The sequence below is a fragment of the Mytilus galloprovincialis genome, chromosome 1 (genome assembly GCF_965363235.1).
Source record: "Mytilus galloprovincialis chromosome 1, xbMytGall1.hap1.1, whole genome shotgun sequence".
Lineage (NCBI taxonomy): Eukaryota > Metazoa > Mollusca > Bivalvia > Mytilida > Mytilidae > Mytilus > Mytilus galloprovincialis.
The window spans coordinates 113,995,038-114,007,470 of NC_134838.1; the positions used below are offsets into that span (position 1 = coordinate 113,995,038).

At 33.2% G+C, this 12,433-nt stretch overlaps 1 long non-coding RNA gene across 1 annotated transcript; it reads right to left on the reverse strand.

Moving 5' to 3' along the window:
• Positions 1 to 9,187: 9,187 nt before the first annotated feature.
• LOC143055490 (uncharacterized) lies at positions 9,188 to 11,912 on the reverse strand. The gene is made up of 3 exons (XR_012972064.1): positions 11,307 to 11,912; positions 10,507 to 10,725; positions 9,188 to 9,918 (listed from the first exon to the last, which is right to left on the reverse strand). It is a non-coding gene; the product is annotated as an uncharacterized LOC143055490 (long non-coding RNA).
• Between the last annotated feature and the right edge of the window lie 521 nt (positions 11,913 to 12,433).

Genomic DNA, 12,433 nt, shown 5'->3' on the forward strand with positions numbered 1-12,433 from the left:
CAATATTTCTTTGCCTTTTATCTTTTTTAATACCTTGGAGATGTAACAGACTGAAGGCTATACAATAACATTTTTTTAAGTGTGGTATGTTAAGTACGGTAAGTATCCTTCTGCATCGACGTTTTCTGAAGCTTACTCATTGTCAGATTTTTTTGTCATCTTTTCAAAAGGGAATATCATTTATTACTCAATCTGTTTTCCTGTGGTGTTTTTGCCCATCATCATAAATAAGTTGGTTGCAAGATAAATACCATCAATTCCGAGATATTCATAACCAATGCTGGCCATATATATACAATGTTATCCACATGCTATTTCCTTCTCTGTACCCTCGTCAAACAGGACATTTAAGCATCTCCATCCACAGTTCCACTATATCTGAATGAAGTCTTTTGAATGCCATAATTATCCTTGTACACAAACATTCTACTTCGGACGGCATCATAGAAATTTATCAAAGCATTGCGTTCATACTGATTTTTCTATTATAAATTATTTGCAAGCATTTAAAAACTATCAACGTAAACTAAAATAAGCTCTGAACTACGTTATTAGCCGCCTAAATATTTTTCTTATTTAAAGCTGCAATTATTTTACTTAAATATTTCCATTTATAATGTTTATTGTTCAAGAGTTGTGTCCTTATGCACTGTTTTGTTATAAAAAAAATAATATAATAGGACACTATTTTTTCTAAAACTTAAAAGTGTTCGTGTTTGTCAAAGAATAAACGAAAGATACCAGGGGGACAGCCAAACTCATAAATCGAAAATAAACTGACAAAGACATGACTAAAAATGAAAAAGACAAACAATAGTACACACTACACAACACAGAAAACTGATGAATAAGCAACACGAACCGCACCAAAAACTAGGGGTGATCTCAAGTGCTCAATCAAGCTTTCCAGAGTCATAAGTGTTTTATAATCGCGTGACTACTGTTTATAAGTTACATTGTAAAGTAAACGCATTGACATTCAACGTCAGCACTTTAAATCGTGAACTCACGTTCGTCTAGTTTACAGTTGGAAAGCAAGCCCTTCGAAACAATAAGGGGAATATATAAGGTGGAGCAACAGTCGTCGGTGACGTTAAAAAGTCCGCAAAATCAATCGGCTAAAAAATCGACGTTTTAACTATTTTTTTCAATTTTTCGTGGTTTATTGTAATATCTTTATTGCATTTAAAACTCCGTCTTAGACAATTTCATGCATACTGAATGGAAATCTTAGAAAATAATGATAGCCTATGGATGGATAAAAACACAAAGAATAGAAAATGCCTTGTAATGATAATTTCTGGATGAAAACAATATGAAAAGGAAAAGCAGGTCTGTTTATTAACAAAATGCAAATTAACTAGGAGCCTTGCTTATTTGGTTAGCTCTTTACTAATTAAGCTGCAGTAATAAAAACGAAGAACTAGTTTAAAAAGTAAAGCAGGAAATTTAATTCATAGAGATGCAACATTCATTTGGCGTTTCTCAGTATTTATACATCCCGCTAATGTGTTATTGCCTTTCATGTTTGTCTGTCAAGAAGATTTGGTAGTATTTTATTGATACTTCAAGATCTAATTTGTAGATTGCAGTAGCGTCTCAAAGTCCTATGGTCAGTTGCTGCAAACCAAGTCCCTCATAGATTGCAGGTCTTGTTGGCCAAGACGATTTATTGGTTGGATCTTGGCCAACCTCTTATTCATGTGTATTTTTTAATAACACCATTTAAGTCCTGGCCTTCGTGGCCTCTTGAAAATTTTAATTGGATTGCGAAATTACTTTGACGTATACGTATGTTTACGGACATTTTGCCATCCAAAATCCATTATTTTCACTCAAGAAGCTGTATGGCATTAGCCCGATCTTCTTTCGGTGGTTTGCCATGATGTGTTCCTTGAGATCCACATTTCTATGTCTTTTCCTTAGATCATGGAATATGACCGATAGCCGTTTGTGTTGGGCAGTTGCCAGATTTTTCATGAGGTATCTTCAGATCCTGAATGTCATAGGACATAACCAGCACTTCGCCTCCACTTGTGATGATGGCCTCTTTCTGAAATTAAATAAAATCTTTAAAATCCCTCCACCATATAAATAGCATATTATAATACAATAAAGGTATGTATGGAGTGTGACTATATGTGCTTGTAATATTGAAATCGTTTGTGTACAGCTTATGACTAGGATGTATAAATAGTTTGGCAACTATAAAAAGTTGTATTTTCAATAAAAAAAAAATCATCATCCTGTTATAATATTCCGCTCAATTAGTTTCCTTATTCTGTAACAAATACAAAGATAAACTATTTAAAAATAATTTCAGTGATATCAAGCATAATTACGACTAGAATTTTAATGAATGCATTTAACTGGCGGCTTTATACTTAAAAAGCTAATTGTTGCGTTCTTTTATTTTTGTCCAATCAGCAAATATTCTTACTGTACATTACAATCAAATACCGATCAAATATATAAAAAAAAAAGATGATGTATGATTACCAATTAGACAACACTCCGCAAGAGCCCAAAATGACTTTAAAATTAACAAAGTTCATTTTAAAATTTCGAACATTCCTTTATTTTTGAAATGTAATGACGATTATATTTATCGGTATTTGTAAGGACCTCAGATGCCATAGTAACCAACAGACCAAAATTTGCCTTTAAGAAGTATTTGCAAAATTTACAACAAAAAAAATGCCAGTTTAGAGCTCATTACTCAAAATCAGTTCATCCAATTGGTCTGAAATTCAGAGAGTATATATAGATCTTGGTAATCCTGTCAGAGTATATATAGATCTTGGTAATCCTGTCATTCAATCTATTCCTTTTATCTATCCACTATAAATGTCAAGACCAAAGCAAATCATTGCTCATAGTGGTAATGTCATGGCCACATGAACAAACCAAAACAGCGCTTTCAATTGTTCTGACAATTCGACTAGCAAGTAGCTAAAGATTTTCTCCTTAAAACTATACGAATTAGTCGTGTTCACCTTGTTTTCAGTGTCTTTTGTTTATGTCTTATCTGTTTTGGGTTTTTTTTTTTTTTTTTTTTTTTGTCCTTTTTATGAGCTGCTATTTCATTGATTAAGGGGCATAACTGGATAATCATGGATAAAATAGATGACAATAATTTCGTACATGACCTGTGTTTGGTGGTTATAAGCATGTTTAGCATTGTGTTTCAAGTTTCATAACCTCTGAATGTCGGTAAAAAACAAATGATGTTGGGACGTATTGTACAGATGGACAAGGGTAAAAATGTATGGTCCCATTACCACATAGCAGGGCTTTGGACAAACAAACCTTCATTTGCATGAATAGCGACAACACAAAATATTGTAACAAAATAACTTCTCTTCTTCAAAAAAGTGAGTGTTGTTCATACTTAAAGCGTAACATAGTTTTTACACAAAACCTCAATTTTCTTTTCATAAACATTTTCGATCCATCACCATCATGGCAAACACTCGTGTTCTTAGAAACATAGACCGAGATGGCTTTTTTGCCACTCTTCGCCCTCATTAAACGCAACTTTAAGGTAAACTTTTACCTTCTAAAAAAAAGAGATTTTTTTTCTGTCCTTTTTCAGTGCCCATCCAAGGAACATTTCATTTCTGCCGGACGAAAACATATTTTGTTTGATTTTGGATGTGGTAGAATCAATATCTAAACAAATGTCTTTCCCTTTCATTATGATATTTTCGAATGTTGACATGTAGTGATGGATACAAATAAAGCAGTGGTCATTCGGCTCGGAAAAAGAATGCAATACTATACTGAAATTGGGTTCAGGACATGTAAGATTAACATCAGACTGAATATTCTTTAAAATCTAAAAATATATTTAAGGTCGACTCCAGGTTAATAGAAAAATAGGAAAAATTGACAACTTTAATACGACCATCAACGACGTTGCAATTTCTTTATTATTTTAGGTGACCATAATTTTCAAATTGTACATTAGAAAACACTGTTATGTCCCTTACTTTTCGCTGGAGCGTGATTTGATCAGCTGGTTGAGGAATCTCAACATGGACAATGTGAAATCCTGGCATATCCTTTCCTTTATCCACGGCTTTTCTCGTGTCTTCTGGACATGAACTGTTACCAACATTGCTGACATTTCCCCCCGTCATGTGAGCAATTTAAGATCACCCCTAGTTTTTGGTGGGATTCGTGTTTTTTTATTCTTTAGTTTTCTATGTTGTGTTATGTGTACTATTGTTTGTCTGTTTGTCTTTTTCATTTTTAGCCATGGCGTTGTCAGTTTATTTTCGATTTATGAGTTTGACCGTCCCTTTGGTATCTTTCGTCCTTTTTTAAGCATCACAGTATGACTTCCTTATTTGTGATTCACCGTAGTCATACCTTAGTTTGTATATTTACATGTCCAAAATACATGCATATCTGAAAGAACAAGAATCCGTTTTGTAAACAACATGCCTTTTAAATCATTTGTAAAATGGCATTATGGTCATTAAAAATAATATAATTCAATTTCTTTTGATCCCTAAAGGTAGCAGTGTTATTGTCAATCATATGATTAGGAGTTAGTATCCTTAGCTTTATACAGCTTAGCCTTATATGAATATAAAATAACAAAAGTAGGATATCTAAATAAAAATTACATAATAAATCTAGCATAAGCATGCAAATGGGACAACCACCAAATTACAACTGCTTTTACTACAATACGAGATTCATTTCCATAAATAATCATGTTTTTAAACATTGGCATCTTCTAAGTTGAATGCTTAGACATCTAACAATAAGCCAAAAGTGCTGAATCACATAGGTATTGCAAACTGCTTTATGAGATGGGCAAGATATATAGCCAACCGGTGATTCCTCCGGTTGATGAACACATCAAAAGAGCTGAAATTGCGCATGCTCCTTTGCAGACTTGTAACATATTATAATCATTCATAATCATGTACGTTTTTGAAAAAATATTCCAAAAGTAAAGGATAGAATAAATGTAATGTGTGGCTGGCAGGACTTTCAGTGCTTTGTTATTTTGTATCTTAATCAGTCTCCCTATATATCAAATGGCAAAATAAAAGCTCAAACACGTAAAACGAATGGTTAACCACTGTCCTATTATATTGCTAACTTGGTAAAGGTATTTTTTATGTAGAAAATCGTGGATTAAACCTGGGTTTAAAGCGCTAAACCTCTCACTTGTTTGACAGTCGCATCAAATTCAATTATTTTGACACCAATGTGTGAACAAAACAAACACACAAAAATGTCACAAACAGCAACACAAACCCCACCAAAAACTGTGGGTGATCTCAGGTGCCCCGGAAGGGTTAGCAGATGCAGCTCAACACGCGGCACCCGTGTCATTACAAAGCCTTCTGTTCTTTCCCCCACTCATTGTATTGCATCCGTCAAATCCCATAACGCGGATCTTCACTGGGTCGATGCCACTGCTGGTGGAGATTTATTTCCCCAAGGGTATCACAAGCCCAGTAGTCAGCACGTTTGTTTTGACTTGAGTTATCATTGATATTTTCATAATAATAAATTACCTGTAAACAAAACTTTGAATTTTTATGATTTAGGCTTTTATTACTTCAGGAATAGATTACTTAGCTGTATTTGCAAAACGTTTAGGAATTTTTGGTCCTCAATGCTCTTCAACTTCGTACTTTATTTAGCCTTTTAAACATTTTTTAGTTCGAGCGTCACTGATGATTCTTTTGTAGACGAAACGCGCGTCTGGCGTATAGATAAAATTTTGATTCTGGTATTTATGATTGGTTTATTTCCATTGCAACTCCCTTTGCAAGCTAGAATATTTCTATTGTATTCATGATGGCTTCTGCAGTCATTTTGCTTAATTAGGGAAATCCCGGAAAGTGGGTCTTAACCTCCTTCAACATTCACCTGAAATCTGGCCATGATGCTCAGCTGGCTGCTGTGGGCTATGTCAGTAGATTCATCGGCCAACAATCAAAGTCTTTGCCTTGCAAACTTGCTAATAGCTTGCGTTTAATCAAATCAATTATATCTCCATCAGCCATTCAGTTTTGTGACAAGAACTTCATCTCAGATAAACAGATATGTTGTTCCAGTCTTTTTTCCTCAATGCTCTTCAACTTATTTCTTTAATTGGCCTTTATAAAACTTGTTTGGATTCGGGCATTACTGATGAGTCTTTTGTAGACGAATCGCGCGTCTGGCGTAAATACAAATTTTAATCCTAGTATCTGTGATGGGTTTATTTACACCTCGTGGTTGTTTTTTGTGGTTTTTTTTTTTTTTTTTTTTTTTTTTTTTTTTGCCTCTTTGAATAAAAAGATGCCATTTACACATTTTGAGATGTTTTGTTTATCAACATTGTCAGTGTTATTAAAGTACATATTTGCAACCGCAATATTGTAAGATCTAACAATTATTAACTTTTAAACGGCGGTTGTAAAAGAGGGACGAAAGATACCAAAGGGACAGTCAAACTCATAAATCTAAAACAAACTGACAACGCCATGGCTAAAAATGCCAAACTGCCTTTAGTTTGTCCAGTAACAATGGTATGACTATGTCAAGTACTGTGACGACATGTTCTGTTGTAATGACAAAAGTCGTACTGAATTTGTTGAATTATCATGATGAAGATTATATATTTTGTAATTCTTTAATTTGCATCGAAAGCAATTAAAACAATTTAGTATAGAAATCGTACGTGTTTCGTTTATTTCAATTTCATATTATATATGTAGATTAAAGAAAAATGTTAATCATTGTTTAAAAATAAATTTGTTTTGGATCAAATCCGTCAATCAAGTGATTTACCTTTGTTTCACGTTCAATATTGACATTCTTTTTTCTTTAAATAACCGAACACACACAATGCATGCGTTACCTATCTCTAGTTAAAAGGTTAAATTGAAGTTCACATGAATACGGATGCAATGAGGTCGGAGTATTTAATTGCACTGGAATATATTCCTTATCAATGTTTCTTAGGTTTATTGGACAAAATTGAACCATACTGGCTGCTAAAGGTGAATTATTAATTCACTATTTCATTTTCATTAATGATTGAACAAAAAATATCATCATACTTTACTTTTTTTGGTCTTTTGGAAAATGTTGTTTGTGCTGTTTTTAGACCCTTCTACAACGAAATTTGTTTTACACGCACACGTATAAAAATTGCGGTTTTTATCCAACGCAATCATAGGTTTAAACGTAGTTTTCAATTTAGACTCGTGTATATATATATGTCGTCCCCTTTAACAAACGTACGCAACTCGTAAATTATAATCAGAACCGCTTCGTAAAAATTGTTGTCAGATCGAAATGGCACATTTGCATTTTGAAAGCATAAATACCGAATCAAATACGACCAAAAGAATCACGGAGACAAATAACGAAGGGAAACAGTAACGTAAATAACAGATGCATTAGTTAGAATTTAGAATCTGTAATCCAAGGCCATATTGTATTATTTATGAAGAAGACACAGAATATATATCTATTCGGTCTTGGTACTCTCCGATGATGTTTTTTTCAGGATAGGGACGTGACGTTATTTGACAAAATCCTGACCCGTTTTTTTTTCTCTCCTAAACCGATAACGTTTGAGTAGCAACTGCAATCTCTTGAATATAGTATGAGTTAGGAATGTGTAATCCATACACGGGTGAATTTGGTTTATTTCTGCTAACGTTAATTTTTATGCCCCACCTACGATAGTAGAGGGGCATTATGTTTTCTGGTCTGTGCGTCCGTTCGTTCGTCCGTCTGTCCCGCTTCAGGTTAAAGTTTTTGGTCGAGGTAGTTTTTGATGAAGTTGAAGTCCAATCGACTTCAAACTTGGTACACATGTTCCCTATGATATGATCTTTCTAATTTTAATGCCAAATTAGAGATTTTACCCCAATTTCACGGTCCACTGAACATAGAAAATGATAGTGTGAGTGGGGCATTCGTGTACTGAGGACACATTCTTGTTTTTTTTTAAATCGAAATCGTATCATATGTCATAGAGTCTGGTACTGAGATGAACAGCTGTTGTCAATCTGGAGGTAAATGTATAAAAAGGAGATGGAGAAAGCTGTATCTGATGTTGCCTCATATTATATAAGTTGTTTTCCTGCTAACCATTATATAATAACGACATAACACTTATATATATAAAAAAAAAACTGTATTGGAGACACGTATCAAAAAAGTAAATATACTTAATTTAGAATAATTGATTCCTTTTAGTTAAAATCAAATCTGACTGATGAAAATGGTTTACAATACAATAACCTTTCTTTATCTTGTTGTAACACTTATTTTATTAATCAAAGTGACAAATGCACTTATACAATTAGACATAAATCATAATAATAAAAGCAAGTACATATGAACTATACGATTTGATATCAAGACGAGTCTTATAAAATCCGCTCCGAAAGCTAATTTTCACGAAACCATATGATTCATCTTAAATAATAAAGTTCATCCGAAGAAAAGAAGGCTATGTTAGATTATTTCGGACATAAAAAGCTTATTTGATATTATTGTTTATAGCAAGCTTTCGACTGACTAATAAAATTAATCTTGTTTATTTCCTGTATTTGTCAAAACAACAACTCATGATTAGCAATCGGCGAGCAATCATAGTGCCCAAGGGCTGATATTGGTCGAGGGTGAAACGGCATGTGATACGGATTTTGCCATGTATTATACGCTTTATCATATGTTTAAACAGGAGAGTATAAAGGAATTGCTTACTGATCCAGAGCACCTGGACAGAAATTAACTTTGGATTTTTTTGTTTTTTTTTTTTTTGTTTGCCATGTTGTATAAGCTTTATCATAAATAGGAATTACTTATCCATCCGAGGCACATTGGTTACCTTACAATTTAATAGGTCCTGTTGCCCATAGAAATATTTTGTTTATTGTATATTTTTGTTATTTGTTTGAGTTTTGTATGATACTACATTTGTATTTCAATGAGTTCTTTTTATCCACCTTTAGTAATATGGTTGTACTGTATAAAACACATTTTGAAAAAACCTGTAAATAAATAATAAAAAAAGCTACAATAAATCAACAATTTAATAACAAGAACAATTTAATAACAAGAATATAGAATTTAAACAATTTAGTCAGAATCACTACTGTCATAAATGACCCACTTTCTTTTTTCAGAATTTGTCTCTGATAATCTTCTTTTTCTTCAATGGGATTTCCATAGTTAATTATAACATACCCCTTTACAGTAGCACCTTGGAAAATGGACGGCACGGGATAATTCAGACATACGGACAGACATATCAGTGTTTTTTCTGACATAGTTGCTAGATTTCTTGCAATTATCTACATGTATATCATTATAAATATCAAGTACTTCATAATTTTCGAAGTTTTCTATGTCAAGCAGTGTGTTTTCTATCATTTCTTGCGACGCTCTTACTAAAACCATGTCGTCATCACCATCAGGAATTGTATCAACATTATTCAAGTTAGCAGTTTTATCACCTGGTTGAATAGTATTCTCATTAATATCTGTAGTACTATCTTGGTTTGAAGTGAATGTACATAGCACCTTTGACATATCTTTTTGTTGTTGAAACGAAGCACTTGAGTAATTGTTTATAGAACGAAGGCTTTTATGGCCTGAATGTTGTTAAGTGTTAAGTGTTCTGAACACCTGCATTGATTAGTGTTGTAATGCCTGTTTTTCGGGCACTATGATTGACCTTACGGCCCTGTATACCGACCTTCATCTGTCATAGATTTTATTATATTAAATAGTGTGTTTTTCCCAATGGTTGGTTTATAAACCATTCATCACAATAGCCTTTATTGTTGATGCCAACATAGAATTTGGAGTCATCTGCTTTCATTTTCTCTGGACGCTTTCCTGCATACATCAAATACAAACTTACTGGACATCTAGGATCACCTGCAAAAAATACATAATGTAATAAAAGTGAGAGAAAAAACTGTGTGATGTATAGTTAAGGCTTTTCTTTTATTCCCTGACTTTATATTTAACTTTAAAAGTGCAGTTTCTAAGTATATAAAATATATATGTATAGTAGAATTTCATATCGTGTTGTAAGTCTTGTTAACATCAACTTCCAGATAGTACGATATAGTGTTTGTTTTGATATAAATGCATATTGTGTGTATATTATATTTGTCAGTAGAAAATCTAACTCTGCTCTGACACTGTTTGATGTAATTTTCAGACTGTACATGCTAGTAATGGCTGATAAAGTGTGCTAACACTAGTGTAGCAGAAAGATGGAGAGTAAAATAATTTATCGCACATTGAGGTTGTCAATGAAAATAACAATGTATCATAAGTAATATACATGTAGCTATAAATATATTATCTTTGGTCATCTCAACTTGATTGCCTTGCTCACTTTCACTATACTATCTCAAGTGAGAAAATCAATCTCATTGAGATGACAAACAATAATCTATGAATATTCTTTCAAGCAGGGTTATGATTATGCTCAATACATGACAACTTTTTATCTACTTTTATTTTCAAACATCTTGGGGAAAAATGCTCTTGCGTCACTCGTTGTACCTGACCTTGTCTTAGTTTTTCTGACCTCGTCTTGGTTGCCCTCTCTGTAAACTCCAGATACTTTTCTCCTGCTGATGTTGTTTTTAGGTCAATATCCCCCCCATCTTAAATTTCGATGTTCCAGTCTTGATCTCATACTGTTGTTTAAGAAAACAGCTATTGGATTAGCTGAAAAAATACAAAACAAATTATTTTTCAAATAAATTAATAAAAATTAATGTCAATCATTAGCACTGCATGTTTTATATCTAAATTCTTTTTAAATAAAATGGATTATTTTGTTAATATTAGTTATAAAACACCATGCTTAACAACCAACACTTTTTTGTGTAAGATCTGGGACTATTACATTAGTCCCAGGTGAGATGAAGCCTACAAGTAATATTTTTTTTGCCACAATAATAAATGTTAAACTGCAGAACAAATATTTGTACATTGTTTAACGCTAATGAGGGATATGCATGCATCGTACATATACAGTAACGTTATTGTTACTTGTAAAAAATAACGTTCATAAAGGATAGCTGAATACAAGAAGATACATGTGTCATCATGATCATGTATGTGTCACGTACTATGAGCCGAAAGGTTTAGGTGGACCTTAAATCAGTTAGTATTGGAGATATATATGGAGAGCACAAACTTTATATCAGAAAGACGCGTAAAATAAAAAGTATTTTAATGCGAAAAACATCATGTGGTCTATTTAATTGCCTTTTTATCATTTTAATTGTGAACTCTAATTTTACCTGCTCCTAGAAGTTTCTTTTGAAACAGTATATCAATTGCCTCAGTGGTTCAGCTTTTTTGGTTTATTGTTTATTTCCTTTTCCATTCTGACGAAGTAGTTTTCTTTTAGACATTAGAACATCTCTTGAGTGCTTGAATTCCTTGTCTTTGATTAGGTTTATATTACAGTGTTTTTCAGTCAAATGTCTATTTATGATGCCTTCAATTGATTTTAATGTGTCTGGTTCATAATCCCCTCCTTCACACTTCTTGGCAGTCATGAAAAATCTTGCTAGCAAGAGGTCAAGTTCCTGAGTAGGAATCTCATCAAATTCCCGTAGTTCATTTTGATCGGAAAGCCATGTTTTTAACTTGTTGACATCTGAATTAGTCATCCTACTTGTATTCTTATTTCTCATTTGGTCGATGAATTCATCTGTAGTGATCTGCTCAGAAGCACAATCGCGTTCTTCAATGCAATCTTCCAGTTCTAAAACATCTTGAGCCAAACGATTCATTACTTCTTCTCCCATTTGAATGCTTTGTGGGCTCCGTGGCAACGCCATGACATCAACAGTTGATCAATGTTGTCGTCTGCTGAATGAAAAAAGTCCGAGAGACTCCGTATAAAATACGAACGAGAAATCCGAGTAAGGGTGCGCATCAAAGTTGCGCGATATGGATTAAACGACCAGCAACATATTCGGTGACATTAACATCGAACTTAACTGACTTGAGCAATCTATTAGTATCAGTTCCTCTTTGAACGTGAATTTGAAGGAAATCTTTTATTTTTTCAGATAAGAACTATACAGATGCTGCATTACTAAACAGAACATTAAATCTGTTTCCTCGAAATCTTTGTATCGGCAGACTTAATTGATTGTTTTCTTTTAAGAATGGTTTTACATAAAGGTCAAACGGTCCAAAGCACCCTTTTCATACTCCATCAAACAAGATGATGCAGATTCGGCAATATGGACTAATGCGTGAAGTCCACATAAAAAATTATTAAGTTTTGAAACTGATGTTTTCTCTAAATCAGTCATATTGTCCCATGCATCTCAAAGATTCTCTTCAAATATTTGAGTTCTATATTCCTCTAATAAGGTATTAAATTTAATTTGTGTCGCAGCCTTGTCGGACA